This window comes from Vigna unguiculata, unplaced genomic scaffold (assembly GCF_004118075.2).
Source record: "Vigna unguiculata cultivar IT97K-499-35 unplaced genomic scaffold, ASM411807v1 contig_181, whole genome shotgun sequence".
Taxonomy (NCBI): Eukaryota; Viridiplantae; Streptophyta; class Magnoliopsida; order Fabales; family Fabaceae; genus Vigna; species Vigna unguiculata.
Genome location: NW_021010885.1, coordinates 73660 through 87698, shown reverse-complemented (window position 1 = coordinate 87698; position 14039 = coordinate 73660).

The following is a 14039-nucleotide window of genomic DNA, read 5'->3' as shown; positions in this document are numbered from 1 at the left end:
CAACAAGTTTCTTCTAAATTTTGAGCAATTTTTATGAAAAAAACATGATTATTTAAATTGTAAATAGTAGAAAGTAGTAAAAAGCAATTGAAAAATTGCTACCTAGAGATTGAATTTTTTAAATTTAGAAACAAATTGCATTTGAGTATCACGAACCTGTTTGTTATGAAATTTTGAGACTTTTTGTACATAAAAGTCAATTATTTGAATTGTAAATAGTTAAACATAGTAAAGAGAATTAAAAAAGGGTTACCAGGAGATGGAATTTGTCAAATTTAAGAACACAAATCCTATCCTAGTATGGCCAACTTGTTAGTTGTGAAATTTTTGCAATTTTATATATAAAATATCAATTATTTAAATTTATATAGTTAAAATTATTAAAAAATTAAAGAAGTGTGACGAAAAGAAGAAAATTTTCAAATTTCATAACACCAATAATCCTCTTTGACTATTTGCAACAAGTTTCTCATGAAATTTTGAGCAATATTTATGTAGAAAACATGAATTATTTAAATTGTAAATAGTAGAACGTAGTAAAAACCATTGAAAATTGTTACCTAGAGATTGAATTTTTAAATTTCAGAAACTAATCCATTTGAGTATCTGCCAACCTGTTTGTTATGAAATTTTGACATCTTTTTGTACATATAAGTTCATTATTTGAATTGTAGATAGTTAAAATAGTAAAAAGAATTAAAAAATGCTACCAGGTGATGGAATTTGTCAAATTTAAGAACACAATCCTATCCTAGTATTGGCCAACTCGTTACTTGGAAATTTTTAGCAATTTTATATATAAAATATCAATTATTTAATTGTAAAGAGTTAAAATTAGTAAAAAATTAAAAAGTGTCACAAAGAGAAGAAAATTTTCAAATTTCATAACACCAATAATCCCTTTGACATTTGCAACAAGTTTCTTCTGAAATTTTGAGCAATTTTTTTGAAAAAAACATGATTATTTAAATTGTAAATAGTAGAAAGTAGTAAAAAACAATGGAAATTTGTTACCTAGAAATTGAATTTTATAAATTTCAGAAACTAATCCCATTTGAGTATCTGCCAACCTGTTTGTTATGGAATTTTGAGATCTTTTTGTACATAAAAGTTCAATTATTTGAATTGTAAATAGTTAAAAATAGTAAAAAGAACTAAAAAAGGTTACCTGGAGATGGAATTTGTCAAATTTAAGAACACAAATCCTATCCTAGTATTGGCCAACTCGTTACTTGCGAAATTTTTAGCAATTTTATATATAAAATATCAATTATTTAAATTGTAAAGAGTTAAAATTAGTAAAAAATTAAAAAAGTGTCACGAAAAGAAGAAAATTTTCAAATTTCATAACACCAATAATCCCTTTGACAATTTGCAACAACTTTCTTATGAAATTTTGAGCAATTTTTATGAAAAAACATGATTTATTTAAATTGTAAATAGTAGAAAGTAGTAAAAAACAATTGAAAAATTGTTACCTAGAGATTGAATTTTTTAAATTTAGAAACAAATTGCATTTTAGTATCCACGAACCTGTTTGTTATGAAATTTTGAGAACTTTCTGTACATAAAAGATCAATTATTTGAATTGTAAATAGTTAAAAATAGTAAAAAGAATTAAAAAAGGGTTACCAGGAGATGGAATTTGTCAAATTTAAGAACACAAATCCTATCCTAGTATTGGTTAACTTGTTTCTTATTAAACTTTTTGCAATTTTTTTATATAAAATATCAATTATTTAATTTGTATATAGTAAAAATTAGTAAAAACCTCTTAAAGAACTGTGACAAAAAGAAGAAAATTTTCAAATTGCACTAGTGTTATACCCGTGCGTACGCACGGGTGATGTGTTTTTTTTTTCTTTTAATTTTGTATTTGTAAAGTAAAAAATATTAATTATTTTTTGTAAATAATCATTTTTTTCATATATATCATTGTACAATATTATTGTTTATACAAATAATAATAATAATAAATATTGTAGTTAAATATTATTAGAATTAGTATAGATGAATATTACTTTAGCTTTTGTAGTTATATTTTTGAATGGAGTAATTCAAATTTGGTTACATACAAATTTAGATATTTTTTTAATATAAATAAATTTATATTATATTTTTTAGTGGATTGTTTTAAAATTGTTTAGAAATAATCATAAATATTTGATTAGTTGAATAAGAAAATATTATGTTTTTCGATTACTTACTAATAAATAAATTGGTTACAGTTATGATTATTTTGATTATGTTATTTATATATTAAAATGTTATATGATTATTGGTTATTATAATCTTTGGACGGATATATTAATTAAAAGTTTAAATATAGTTGCAAATGTGAGGAATTGTTTTTTTTTTAATATTTTGAGTGTAAAATTACAAATATTGAAAGTAATAGATGGAAAAGGATGTTTAAAGAGGGAAAAAACTCTTTGGTAGATTTATTTGTGTTCTAAGAGAAAGTTTCACCCTAGGAAAACAAAAAGAACTTCATGACTATATCAAGAAAATTGTGCACTAAAGAATACCAAAATTTGTAACCTTGTTTTAATCCTAAAAAAATAAGTTTTAATTATTCACAGGTATCTTTTGCAACAAAATAATTAAAAATAATAATGTTATTTTATACTAACATTTTAAATAAAAATAATACAAGTGTAATAAATATTTCTAATTTTCAATAAATATAAATTCAACTTCTAATTAATAATAAAATATTAACATTAATAAATCAATAAATAAAAAATAGAATATAAAAATTGATTACATTTATAATAACAAATAGTAGTAAAAATAACACTAATAATCAAATAAAAGTATTAAAATAAAAGATAATTATTGAATAAAATTATAATATCAATGATAAATATATTAGAAATTAGGGAAGACAATGTGAATTGAATTCTTGATTTTTTGATTTTTTATATATGCATGTCATTTTTAAAATCAAATATAGACATATTATATATTATATTATGTATTATGAATCCTTTACAAAAAGAACAACACCAATAATAATAATAATAATAATAATAATAATAATAATAATAATAATAATAATAATAATAATAATAATAATAATAATAGAATCACAATAACATTAAAATAATATTAAATATTTGTTAATCCTAATAATATTAATAATATTACAAATAATAATAATAATTCGAAAAGATTAAATTATTAATCACTCGTATTTTTTTGTTACGAATTAACTAAAAATAAAAAATATTATTTTACACTCATTCTGATTTGAATACCAATACTTATAATAATAACACTAATATATTGTGTGTTATACCATACTAATAATAATAATAATAATAATAATAATAATAATAATAATAATAAAACAGTATATGTATATTGTGGTTGACATCAATGTAATAGTGTAAACATATTGTAGTTTATGAATCCGTACAAAATAATAATAATATTATTATGAAATAATTAAATAATTAATCACATGTATTTTTTGTAATAAATTAAATAAAAAATAATAATAATATTTTACACTAATAATAATTTCAATACCAATCCTAATAATAATATTAATATTGATATATCGTGTGTTATACCAATACTGATAATAAAATAATAATAATAATATAATAATAATAATAATGTAAGGATATTGTGCATTATAGATCTCATAAAACATAAATAAAACAATTGAAATTGAGCTTAAAATTTATCGATAGAAACACATAGAGTATATATCCATTGCTAAACTAAAATGTAAACATAATAATAACAACAATAATAATATAATAATGATAATAGTGTAGAAATAATAATAATAATAATAATAATAATAATAATAATACAAAGTAATATCAATATTAATAATAATAGTGATAGTAGTAGTAGAATAATATCAATACTAATAACAATAATAAATATTCATTAATACTAATAATAGTAATATATTATTAGTTACGTGAAGAAAAAAATATTATTGTATGATTAAAATTTATAATTAAATTTTTGAGTTATACATTACATATGTTGTATTAAAATGAGATGCATATTCACTTTTGTTGTTAAAGTAAAATGTATATATTTTATATTATGGATCCCTAACAAAGTAAAGTCGAGGTTGATCTTAAAGTAACACTCGTAAATAAAAATAACTTAAAACAATATTTAAAAATAATTAGCCATATAAAATTATAAAAAATAAGTTAAATTTAAAATATTTTAAACAAAAGTGAGAGATCCATTCATAATTAGAAAACTAAAAGCAATTAATAAAATTAATTGGTCAAATATTAAAAAAATTAGAAAAAATCATATAATTATTGATTGTAAAAATAAGATGTAAACATAGAATATATTATGGATCTCGTACAAAATAATAATAATGATTAATGAAATAATAGTAACATTATTCCTAATAATACTAATTTTTTATTAAATCAAATCATATTAATATTAATAGTAGTAATGTAACATTAGTTAAGTGAAGTAAAACAATATTCTTGTATAATTAAAACTTGAACCATATAAATAAAATGTCTACACACAGTCATTGTTAATGTAAGATGTACGTAGGTTGTGGGTTACAAATCTGTATAAAATAAATACAAACAGAAAACAAAGTTGAAGTTGAGCTTAAAATTTATCAATAGAAACACGCATAGATACAAACAACTTAAAACAATATTTAAAAAAATAGCCATATAAAATTACAAAAACAGTTAAACTTGAAATATGATAAACAAAAGTAACATATATTAAAAAAGTTAGAGTAATGTGAAATGCATATGTACATGTGATTTATAGAATGAATGCATTAGGAATATGTACAAAACTATAATAATAAAATAATAATAATAATAAATATTTTATTTATTGATTCAAATAATAATAACAAAAATACTAATAATTACGATAGTATTAGTAATTACCAATTAAAACTCCATTTATAATTAAATAAATTTAAAACAATTAATGAAATCAATTAATTGATAATAAATATTTTGAAACTAATCATATAATTATTAGTTACAAATGTATAAGTTTAACAGATTTCAAAATATATGGAATAAAAAAAAATCCATTCATAATTAAAACATTAAAAACAATGAATGAAATTAATTGGTCAATTAATGAAAAATTTTTAGAAACAAATCATATAATTCTTGATAGCATAAATCCATTCGAATTTGTACATACTATTTAAGTCATTACTAAATTAAATTTTTCATTTATTTAGGTGTGAATCATTACCTCTAAAGAAAGTTTCTTTATAAACCTCTTTATTAAAATATTATCTAAAGTAATATTATTTTATATATTTATCTATATTATTTTAAGAATAACTATGTTATTTTGTTGTGAGACATAGATCGTTAAATTATGGTAACATGAATCTTATTTAATAATATAAATGTAAACTTTAGATTTAATAGTTAAACATACAAATTTTAACCGATTATTATAATATAAACTTATGGTAGGTATGTTTTAGATTTGTTATATATATATATATATATATATATATATATATATATATATATATATATATATATATATATATATATATTAGTATAAGATATTTAGTTATTGTGCAAGAGAATTAAGTAGGTTGATTGTTCACTTTTTATAATTATTTGTTAAGTTGTTGAAAAATTAATCAGACGTTTGTAACATAATTGGTGTTAGAAAAATTAACAAATATAGAAAATTTAAAATGATAAATAATTATGTAAAGAGGAATTTAAAAAATATAAAATAATTAATGAAATTAAAATAAAATATAATTATTGAATAAAAGTATAATATAAACAATAGTAGTGATTTATGATGCATCGATACTTCAACTTTGATCACGTATTCCTGTCGGACACGTATCGTATCTGATACTTTAGAATACTTTAACAATAATTATCAATGAAGTATTTAATTTATAAAATCGTATTACCCTACAATAAAACTTCTGAATAATGACCAATTTTAGTAACAAAAAATAATTAGTCATTATATAGTGACCAATTTGATAGCAAAAAATAATTCCAAAAAATTATAATTGGTTTCTAATTGATAATTAAAATTGTTTCAATTATGAATTGGTTTTTTAAATTTGTCACTAAAATAAGCTATCAGGTTTTGGCTACCAAAATAATTGGTCTCTAATTAGGAAATTTGGATTTACACATTAACAATCGTATATTTATTATGTTTGTATGAATTATTGTGAAATTTTCAATATTCATATATTACGTATCTATCACGTATTGTATCCTATTATGTTATAAATAAACGTACCGACGTATCGAATACGTGTCGTATCCGATACACGTATCTTATCTGTGCATCATAGGTACTGATAAATATATTACAAATTAAGGAAAGGATGTGAATTAATTATTGATTTTTTTTAAAATCAAATATAATCACTACGATTAAAACAATGTGTCTCCACTCTAATTAAAAAAATAAATTAATATTAAAATTGACTTTTGTAACAGAAAGTAATAAAATGTAATAAATATTTTTAATAAATATTAATTCAAAACTTGTTGAATAATAAATGAAATAATAATTTAAAATATATATTTATTGATTCAAATAATAATAACAAAATTAATAATAATTATAATAATATTATCGATTATCAATCCAAAACTTCATCCATAATTAAAAGAATTTAAAATAATTAATAAAATCATCTAATTAATAAAAAATTTCTAAAAATGAATCATATAATTATTAATTTTAAATGTATAAATTGAAAAGATTTCAAAATGTATGAAACAAAAAAACAATCCTTTCATAGTTAAAAAGTTAAAAACAATTAATGAGATTAATTAGTAATTAATAAAAAATATTTAAAGACAAATAATATCATCATTGATTGTATAAATCATTTTCGATTTGTGTACAAATCATTACTAAATTGAATCTTTTATTTATAACAACATTTTATTTTGTATATTTATCTTAAATTATTTTAAGAGAAACAATGATATTTTTTGTGAGATTAAAGATTTAATTTTAAGTTATATAAATTTGATTATTGTTTAAATAAATAATTGTGATACTATTACACTTATTTTTTTTCTTCAGTATGATTTAAATTGCTATAAAAAGCTATACGTAGTTCCATATTCTCTTTTTGTACAGTAAAAATGCAATCAGAATTTGTCATCCTCCTTAGTCCTCCTATTTTATCTTTCTCTCTTTTTGTTAAACCACATATGATTCCACTTATGTACACATAATACATAAAGTTTTACAACATCACTATAATTCTTTTCCATATTGGAGAATAACTGAAATTATAATTGTGTGATCAGAAGTTTGAATATATCAAGTACCCAACAAAGGTTGAATAGCTTTGACTACAACACTCATGTTTGGTCTGTAATCAACTTCGTATTGAACACAAGTTGCAGCAACAACAACCATCTGAAACTAAGTATCATGTTATCCATGAATATTTTTCTTTTTTAAAATTGATCTTTTATTGTCCTAGTATATGTAGTTCCTTTTAATATTCTTAGGAAAAAATATAGGTACGATTCCTACACTAAAATTTGTCAAATTTTCTCAGCCTTAATTAATACCTTTATATGTACTGAAATTGAGATCATAAACAACATACAAATATTGTCTTCAAATTGCTAAACTAAAACTAATGAATACATCCAAAAAATCTCCACTTAAAGGTATACAACATTTTAGATTCAAATTTTGGTCTTTTGCATATCTAGAATTTACTACCTAAACAAAATATAGAATTATAATGCTACCTCTACTGAGTTACATTGCATAGTTTTCCAATTCATATACATATCGTTTCAAAGATATAAGCAATATAATATTTTCAAGGACATTTAGCAAGAAAAAGGAAAAATAAAGTAAATTGTGAAAGGTGGATATTCTCCTCCCAATCTTGTATGAACACACTGCCTGACTTTATCTTCCCTGAGTTTTGGTGAAGCCTGAAACAACATGTATGAATTGTTAGCATTTGTGTCATTATCTATAATAAAAGGAGTTACACTACTGGCTCCAAGTTCCTATCGCATTTAAACATGAATAAAAAAACAAAACCATAACACATTTAAGAGAACCATAAAAGAAGAGTTACATTACTTGCTCCATGTTATTATAGAAACCTTCAAAACAATTCCTTAACAACCAACACAATTCATCAAAGCCTCAGACTTAGATCCCTTGCTGTAAATACAAGTATCACAGTACAAAAAGTTTAATTCAAAGGAAATATAAAAATCATGAATCAAAGTCTAAGACAGAAAGCATTCAAAAGTTCAGGACCTGCAATTTTGACTACAACAATAACATTGGATAATATATGAGAAAAAATGGACAGTAGCACTTGATTGAGCATTCATTTCTTCTTGGATTCCGAATCGACAATCCATAATTCATAGAGCGCATTGGATAATCCTTCATAAACTAATATTAGCCACAAAATAAATATTTAACTAAACCACATAATCACGATGACAATAATTTAATAAAACAACAGTAGATATCAATAGATCCAACATTGATCCCAATCCACCCATTTAACAATTTGGAATGTAAAGCCATAACAACTTTTGAGAAATCACAAAATAAGAATTTTTCTTTAAAAACAAAAAAACAATTGACAAAGACAATGAAAAACGATATGTAGAAATTGCCAAAAGAAACACTTCAAAATTAAAACCCGCAGAAGATAGTTGAATGAAAAAAATAAGAGAAATTGGCAAAGGAATAATTGAAAGTGGACAACTTTTCGAGGGAAATGGAAGGAAGAAGTAATAATAGGGATCTTTGGACAAAGGAAGTGATTGTACTTCCTATTTACCATCCCGATAACCTCTAACTTTCTCACAATATTGAACTGCAACTCCAGAATCTTTCCACTGGGGTTCTCCAACTAAATTTCAAAAAATCAAACCAAAAACATAAAAGTTAGCAACTTGAAACCCCAAAAAATCACAAAAAAAAAAAAAAAACTTAACCACGGTAAAACAAAAAAATATGAAAACAAAGGACATCAATTAAGTATTTAATACAGAAAACAAAAATTTAAATTCAAGTGCAGATTCAGAATGTCTTAAAGGCCATCCTACAGAACAAATTTTATCTAATATCCAAGTAATACATAATTAAAATTCAAACAAATGTGCACAAAGAGAAATTCTCATTTCATTTAACTAAAGTTTTCACCTTTAACATCAATTGATTTTGTAAGGCTGACCTTTACTGGGATGAGAAACTCTTCAGATCTACAGTGGTTGATCATAAGGGTTGAAACTTAGAGCAGAAATTGACATGTAGTACCACCACCCTCGATAAAACTTCACAGTCAAACACAAGCAAACATATAGAACAATACTTAACATTTTATTTAATTTTCTCAATAAACTTATTAAATATTTTTGCTGTATTGTTAAAACAAAGTAGAAAAAACATTTAGAAATTAATTCGGGAACATATTGGAATAAAATTGGAGGTTCTTCTCGAAGCTGAGGTTGGACTTTGAATCAGACCTGTACATGTGAGAACAGTTATTAGAAACTGAAACTAAAAAAGAAATGGAAAGTGGAAGAAAGGTACGAAGAGGAAAGGCATTAACTTTTTCTTGCCCATTTGCTGCAAATCTGAAAAGGAACAGGAACAAATGAGTTGCAAGGCTGACCTTTATATATACATCACACTAACCCGAATCTACAATAACCACAAAACTTACCCAACTCGTCAACCATAAGCATGAATAATCCAAAAGAAATGTTATTAGGAAGAAGATGAAGTGAGCAGGAAAGACGAAAATACTGCGAAACCATAAAAAAATGGGAAACATTGATCAAACCAAACGGCAAGTTGAATAAAGACAAAATGATAATAAGAATAATGAAAAAATTGAAACTTTAGAACCCATAAGACAAAAATGGAAACTCACTAATGCAACTTCCATGCAACTTCTATGCCAGCCACCACGTCCTATGCCAAAGAACTGATACACCAAAATAATTAAAAACTTCAAACAGAGATTGTAATTTGATGGAATCACATAAAGCAAATAAATTTATAAAATTTCCTAAGGGTTTGATAGAGTAACAGAAAGCAAATAAAATTTAACAGAGATTTGTGAGGATTTGAAGAATTAATAGAAAGCAAAGAAATTTGATAAAGCATGGAAAATGAAGGAGAAAAACTGACATACGAAAGCAAAAGGTGTTTTGGTTTCCCGAATCAGAAAATGGTTTGCTAGGGTTTAAGGAAGTTCAGTGGGAGAGGAAGGAGGTAACGTTTCTGGTTTAATCTCAAATTTCAGAAAGCCATTTCAAAAATTTTAATCCGCCTGAGTCTTCGGTAAGAATCCTTCCCTATTTTCTGACTTCGAAAAGAAATCCAATCAAATCATGTACAATATTCGTGCTATTTAAAAAGCATTTCAAAAGTCTCGGTCAGATGCATTTAAAACTTTGCAAAATTACGAAATAACCAAACCCAAATACACTACGGAGCAGAAAACGGGGACAAAAATGTAATTACGTCTTCAGCTGCTTCAACCCTTCTTAAAGGGCACCAAAATGACGAAAAAACTTAATTATTGGACACGTGTCAGCTAATCAGATAGGGGTTTTAGGGTAATATCCCTAGTAGTTTGTTTTCTTAGTTTTTAAGTAGATAGATAACACCAACAATCCTCTTTGACTATTTGCAACAAGTTTCTCATGAAATTTTGAGCAATTTTTATGTAGAAAACATGAATTATTTAAATTGTCAATACTAGAAAGTATTAAAAAACAATTGAAAAATTTGTTACCTAGAGATTGAATTTTATAAATTTCAGAAACTAATCCCATTTGAGTATCTGCCAACCTGTTTGTTATGGAATTTTGAGATCTTTTTAGTACATAAAAGTTCAATTATTTGAATTGTAAATAGTTAAAAATAGTAAAAGTAATTAAAAAATTGTTACCAGGAGATGGGATTTGTCAAATTTAAGAACAAAAATGTTATTTTTGTATTGGCCAACTCGTTACTTGTGAAATTTTTTGCAATTTTTATATATAAAATATCAATTATTTAAATTGTAAAGAGTAAAAATTAGTAAAAAATTACAAAAGTGTCACAAAAAGAAGAAAATTTTCAAATTTCATAACACCAATAATCCCTTTGACAATTTGCAACAAGTTTCTTCTGAAATTTTGGGCAATTTTTATGAAAAAAACATGATTTATTTAAATTGTAAATAGTAGAAAGTAGTAAATAATAATTGAAAAATTGTTACCTAGAGATTGAATTTCTTAAAGTGAGAAACAAATTGAATTTGAGTATCCACGAACCTGTTTGTTATGAAATTTTGAGATCTTTTTGTACATAAAACATCAATTATTTGAATTGTAAATAGTTAAAAATAGTAAAAAGAATTAAAAAAAGGTTACCAGGAGATGGAATTTGTCAAATTTAAGAACACAAATCCTATCCTAGTATTGGCCAACTCGTTACTTGCGAAATTTTTAGCAATTTTTATATATAAAATATCAATTAATTAAATTGTAAAGAGTTAAAATTAGTAAAAATTTAAAAAAGTGTCACAAAAAGAAGAAAATTTTCAAATTTCATAACACCAATAAGCCCTTTGACAATTTGCAACAAGTTTCTTCTTAAATTTTGAGCAATTTTTATGAAAAAAACATGATTTATTTAAATTGTAAATAGTAGAAAGTAGTAAAAAGCAATTGAAAAATTGTTACCTAGAGATTGAATTTTTTAAATTTAGAAACAAATTGCATTTGAGTATTACGAACCTGTTTGTTATGCAAAAAGTGTGACAAAAAGAAGAAAATTTTCAAATATCATAACACCAATAATCCTCTTTGACTATCTGCAACAAGTTTCTCATGAAATTTTGAGCAATTTTTATGTACAAAACATGAATTATTTAAATTGTAAATAGTAGAAAGTAGTATAAAACCATTGAAAATTTGTTACCTAGAGATTGAATTTTATAAATTTCAGAAACTAATCCCATTTGAGTATTTGCCAACCTGTTTGTTATGAAATTTTGACATCTTTTTGTACATATAAGTTCAACTATTTGAATTGTAAAAAGTTAAAAATAGTAAAAAGAATTAAAAAATTATTACTAGGAGATGGAATTTGTCAAATTTAAGAACACAAATCCTATCCTAGTATTGGCCAACTCGTTACTTGCAAAATTTTTAGCAATTTTTATATATAAAATATCAATTATTTAAATTGTAAAGAGTTAAAATTTGTAAAAAATTAAAAAAGTTTCACAAAAAGAAGAAAATTTTCAAATTTCATAACACCAATAATCCCTTTGACAATTTGCAACAAGTTTCTTCTGAAATTTTGAGCAATTTTTATGAAAAAAACATGATTTATTTAAATTGTAAATAGTACAAAGTAGTAAAAAACAATTGAAAAATTGTTACCTAGAGATTGAATTTTTTAAATTTAGAAACAAATTGCATTTGAGTATCCACGAACTTCTTTGTTATGAAATTTTGAGAACTTTTTGTACATAAAAGTTTAATTACTTGAATTGTAAATAGTTAAAAATAGTAAAAAGAATTAAAAAAAGGGTTACCAGGAGATGGAATTTGTCAAATTCAAGAACACAAATCTTATCCTAGTATTGGTTAATTTGTTTCTTGTTAAACTTTTTGCAATTTTTTTATATAAAATATCAATTATTTAATTTGTATATGGTAAAAATTAATAAAAAAATAAAGAAGTGTAACAAAAAGAAGAAAATTTTAAATTTTCATAACACCAATAATCCTCTTTCACTATTTGCAACAAGTTTCTCATGAAATTTTGAGCAATTTTTATGTGGAAAACATGAATTATTTAAAGTGTAAATAGTAGAAAGTAGTAAAAAACAATTGAAAATTTGTTACCTAGAGATTGAATTTTATAAATTTCAGACACTAATCCCATTTGAGTATCTACCAACATGTTTGTTATGAAAATTTGAGATCTTTTTGTACATATAAGTTCAATTATTTGAATTGTAAATAGTTAAAAATGGTAAAAAGAATTAAAAAATTGTTACCAGGAGATGGAATTTGTCAAATTTAATAACAAAAATCCTATCCTAGTAATTGCCAACTCGTTACTTGTGAAAATTTTAGCAATTTTTATATATAAAATATCAGTTATTTAAATTGTAAAAGGAAAAAATTAGTAAAAAATTAAAAAAGTGTCACAAAAAGAATAAAATTTTCAAATTTCATGACAGTAATAATCCTTTTGACAATTTGCAACATGTTTCTTCTAAAATTTTGAGCAATTTTTATGAAGTAAACATGAATTATTTAAATTGTAAATAGTAGAAAGTACTAAAAGGAATTAAAAAACTGTTACCTAGAGATTGAATTTTTTAAATTTAGAAACAAATTGCAATTGAGTATCCGCGAACCTGTTTGTTCTGAAATTTTGAGATATTTTTGTACATAAAATTTTAATTACTTGAATTGTAAATAGTTAAAAATACTAAAAAGAATTAAAAAAGTCTTACCAGGAGATGAAATTTGTCAAATTTAAGAACACAAATCCTGTCCTAGTATTGACCAAGTCATTTCTCGTAAAATTTTTTGCAATTTTTATATATAAAATATCAATTATTTAATTTGTATATAGTAAAAATTAGTAAAAAATTAAAGAAGTGTGACAAAAAGAAGAAAATTTTCAAATTTCATAACACCAATAATCCTCTTTGACTATTTGCAACAAGTTTCTCATGAAATTTTGAGCAATTTTTATGTAGAAAACATGAATTATTTAAATTGTAAATAGTAGAAAGTAGTAAAAAACAACTGAATTTTTTTTACCTAGATATGTAATTTTATAAATTTCAGAAACTAATCCCATTAGAGTATCTGCCCACCAGTTTGTTATGGAATTTTGAGATCTTTTTGTACATATAAGTTCAATTATTTGAATTGTAAATATTAGAGAATAGTAAAAAGAATTAAAAAAGTCTTACCAGGAGATGAAATTTGTCAAATTTAAGAACACAAATCCTGTCCTAGTATTGA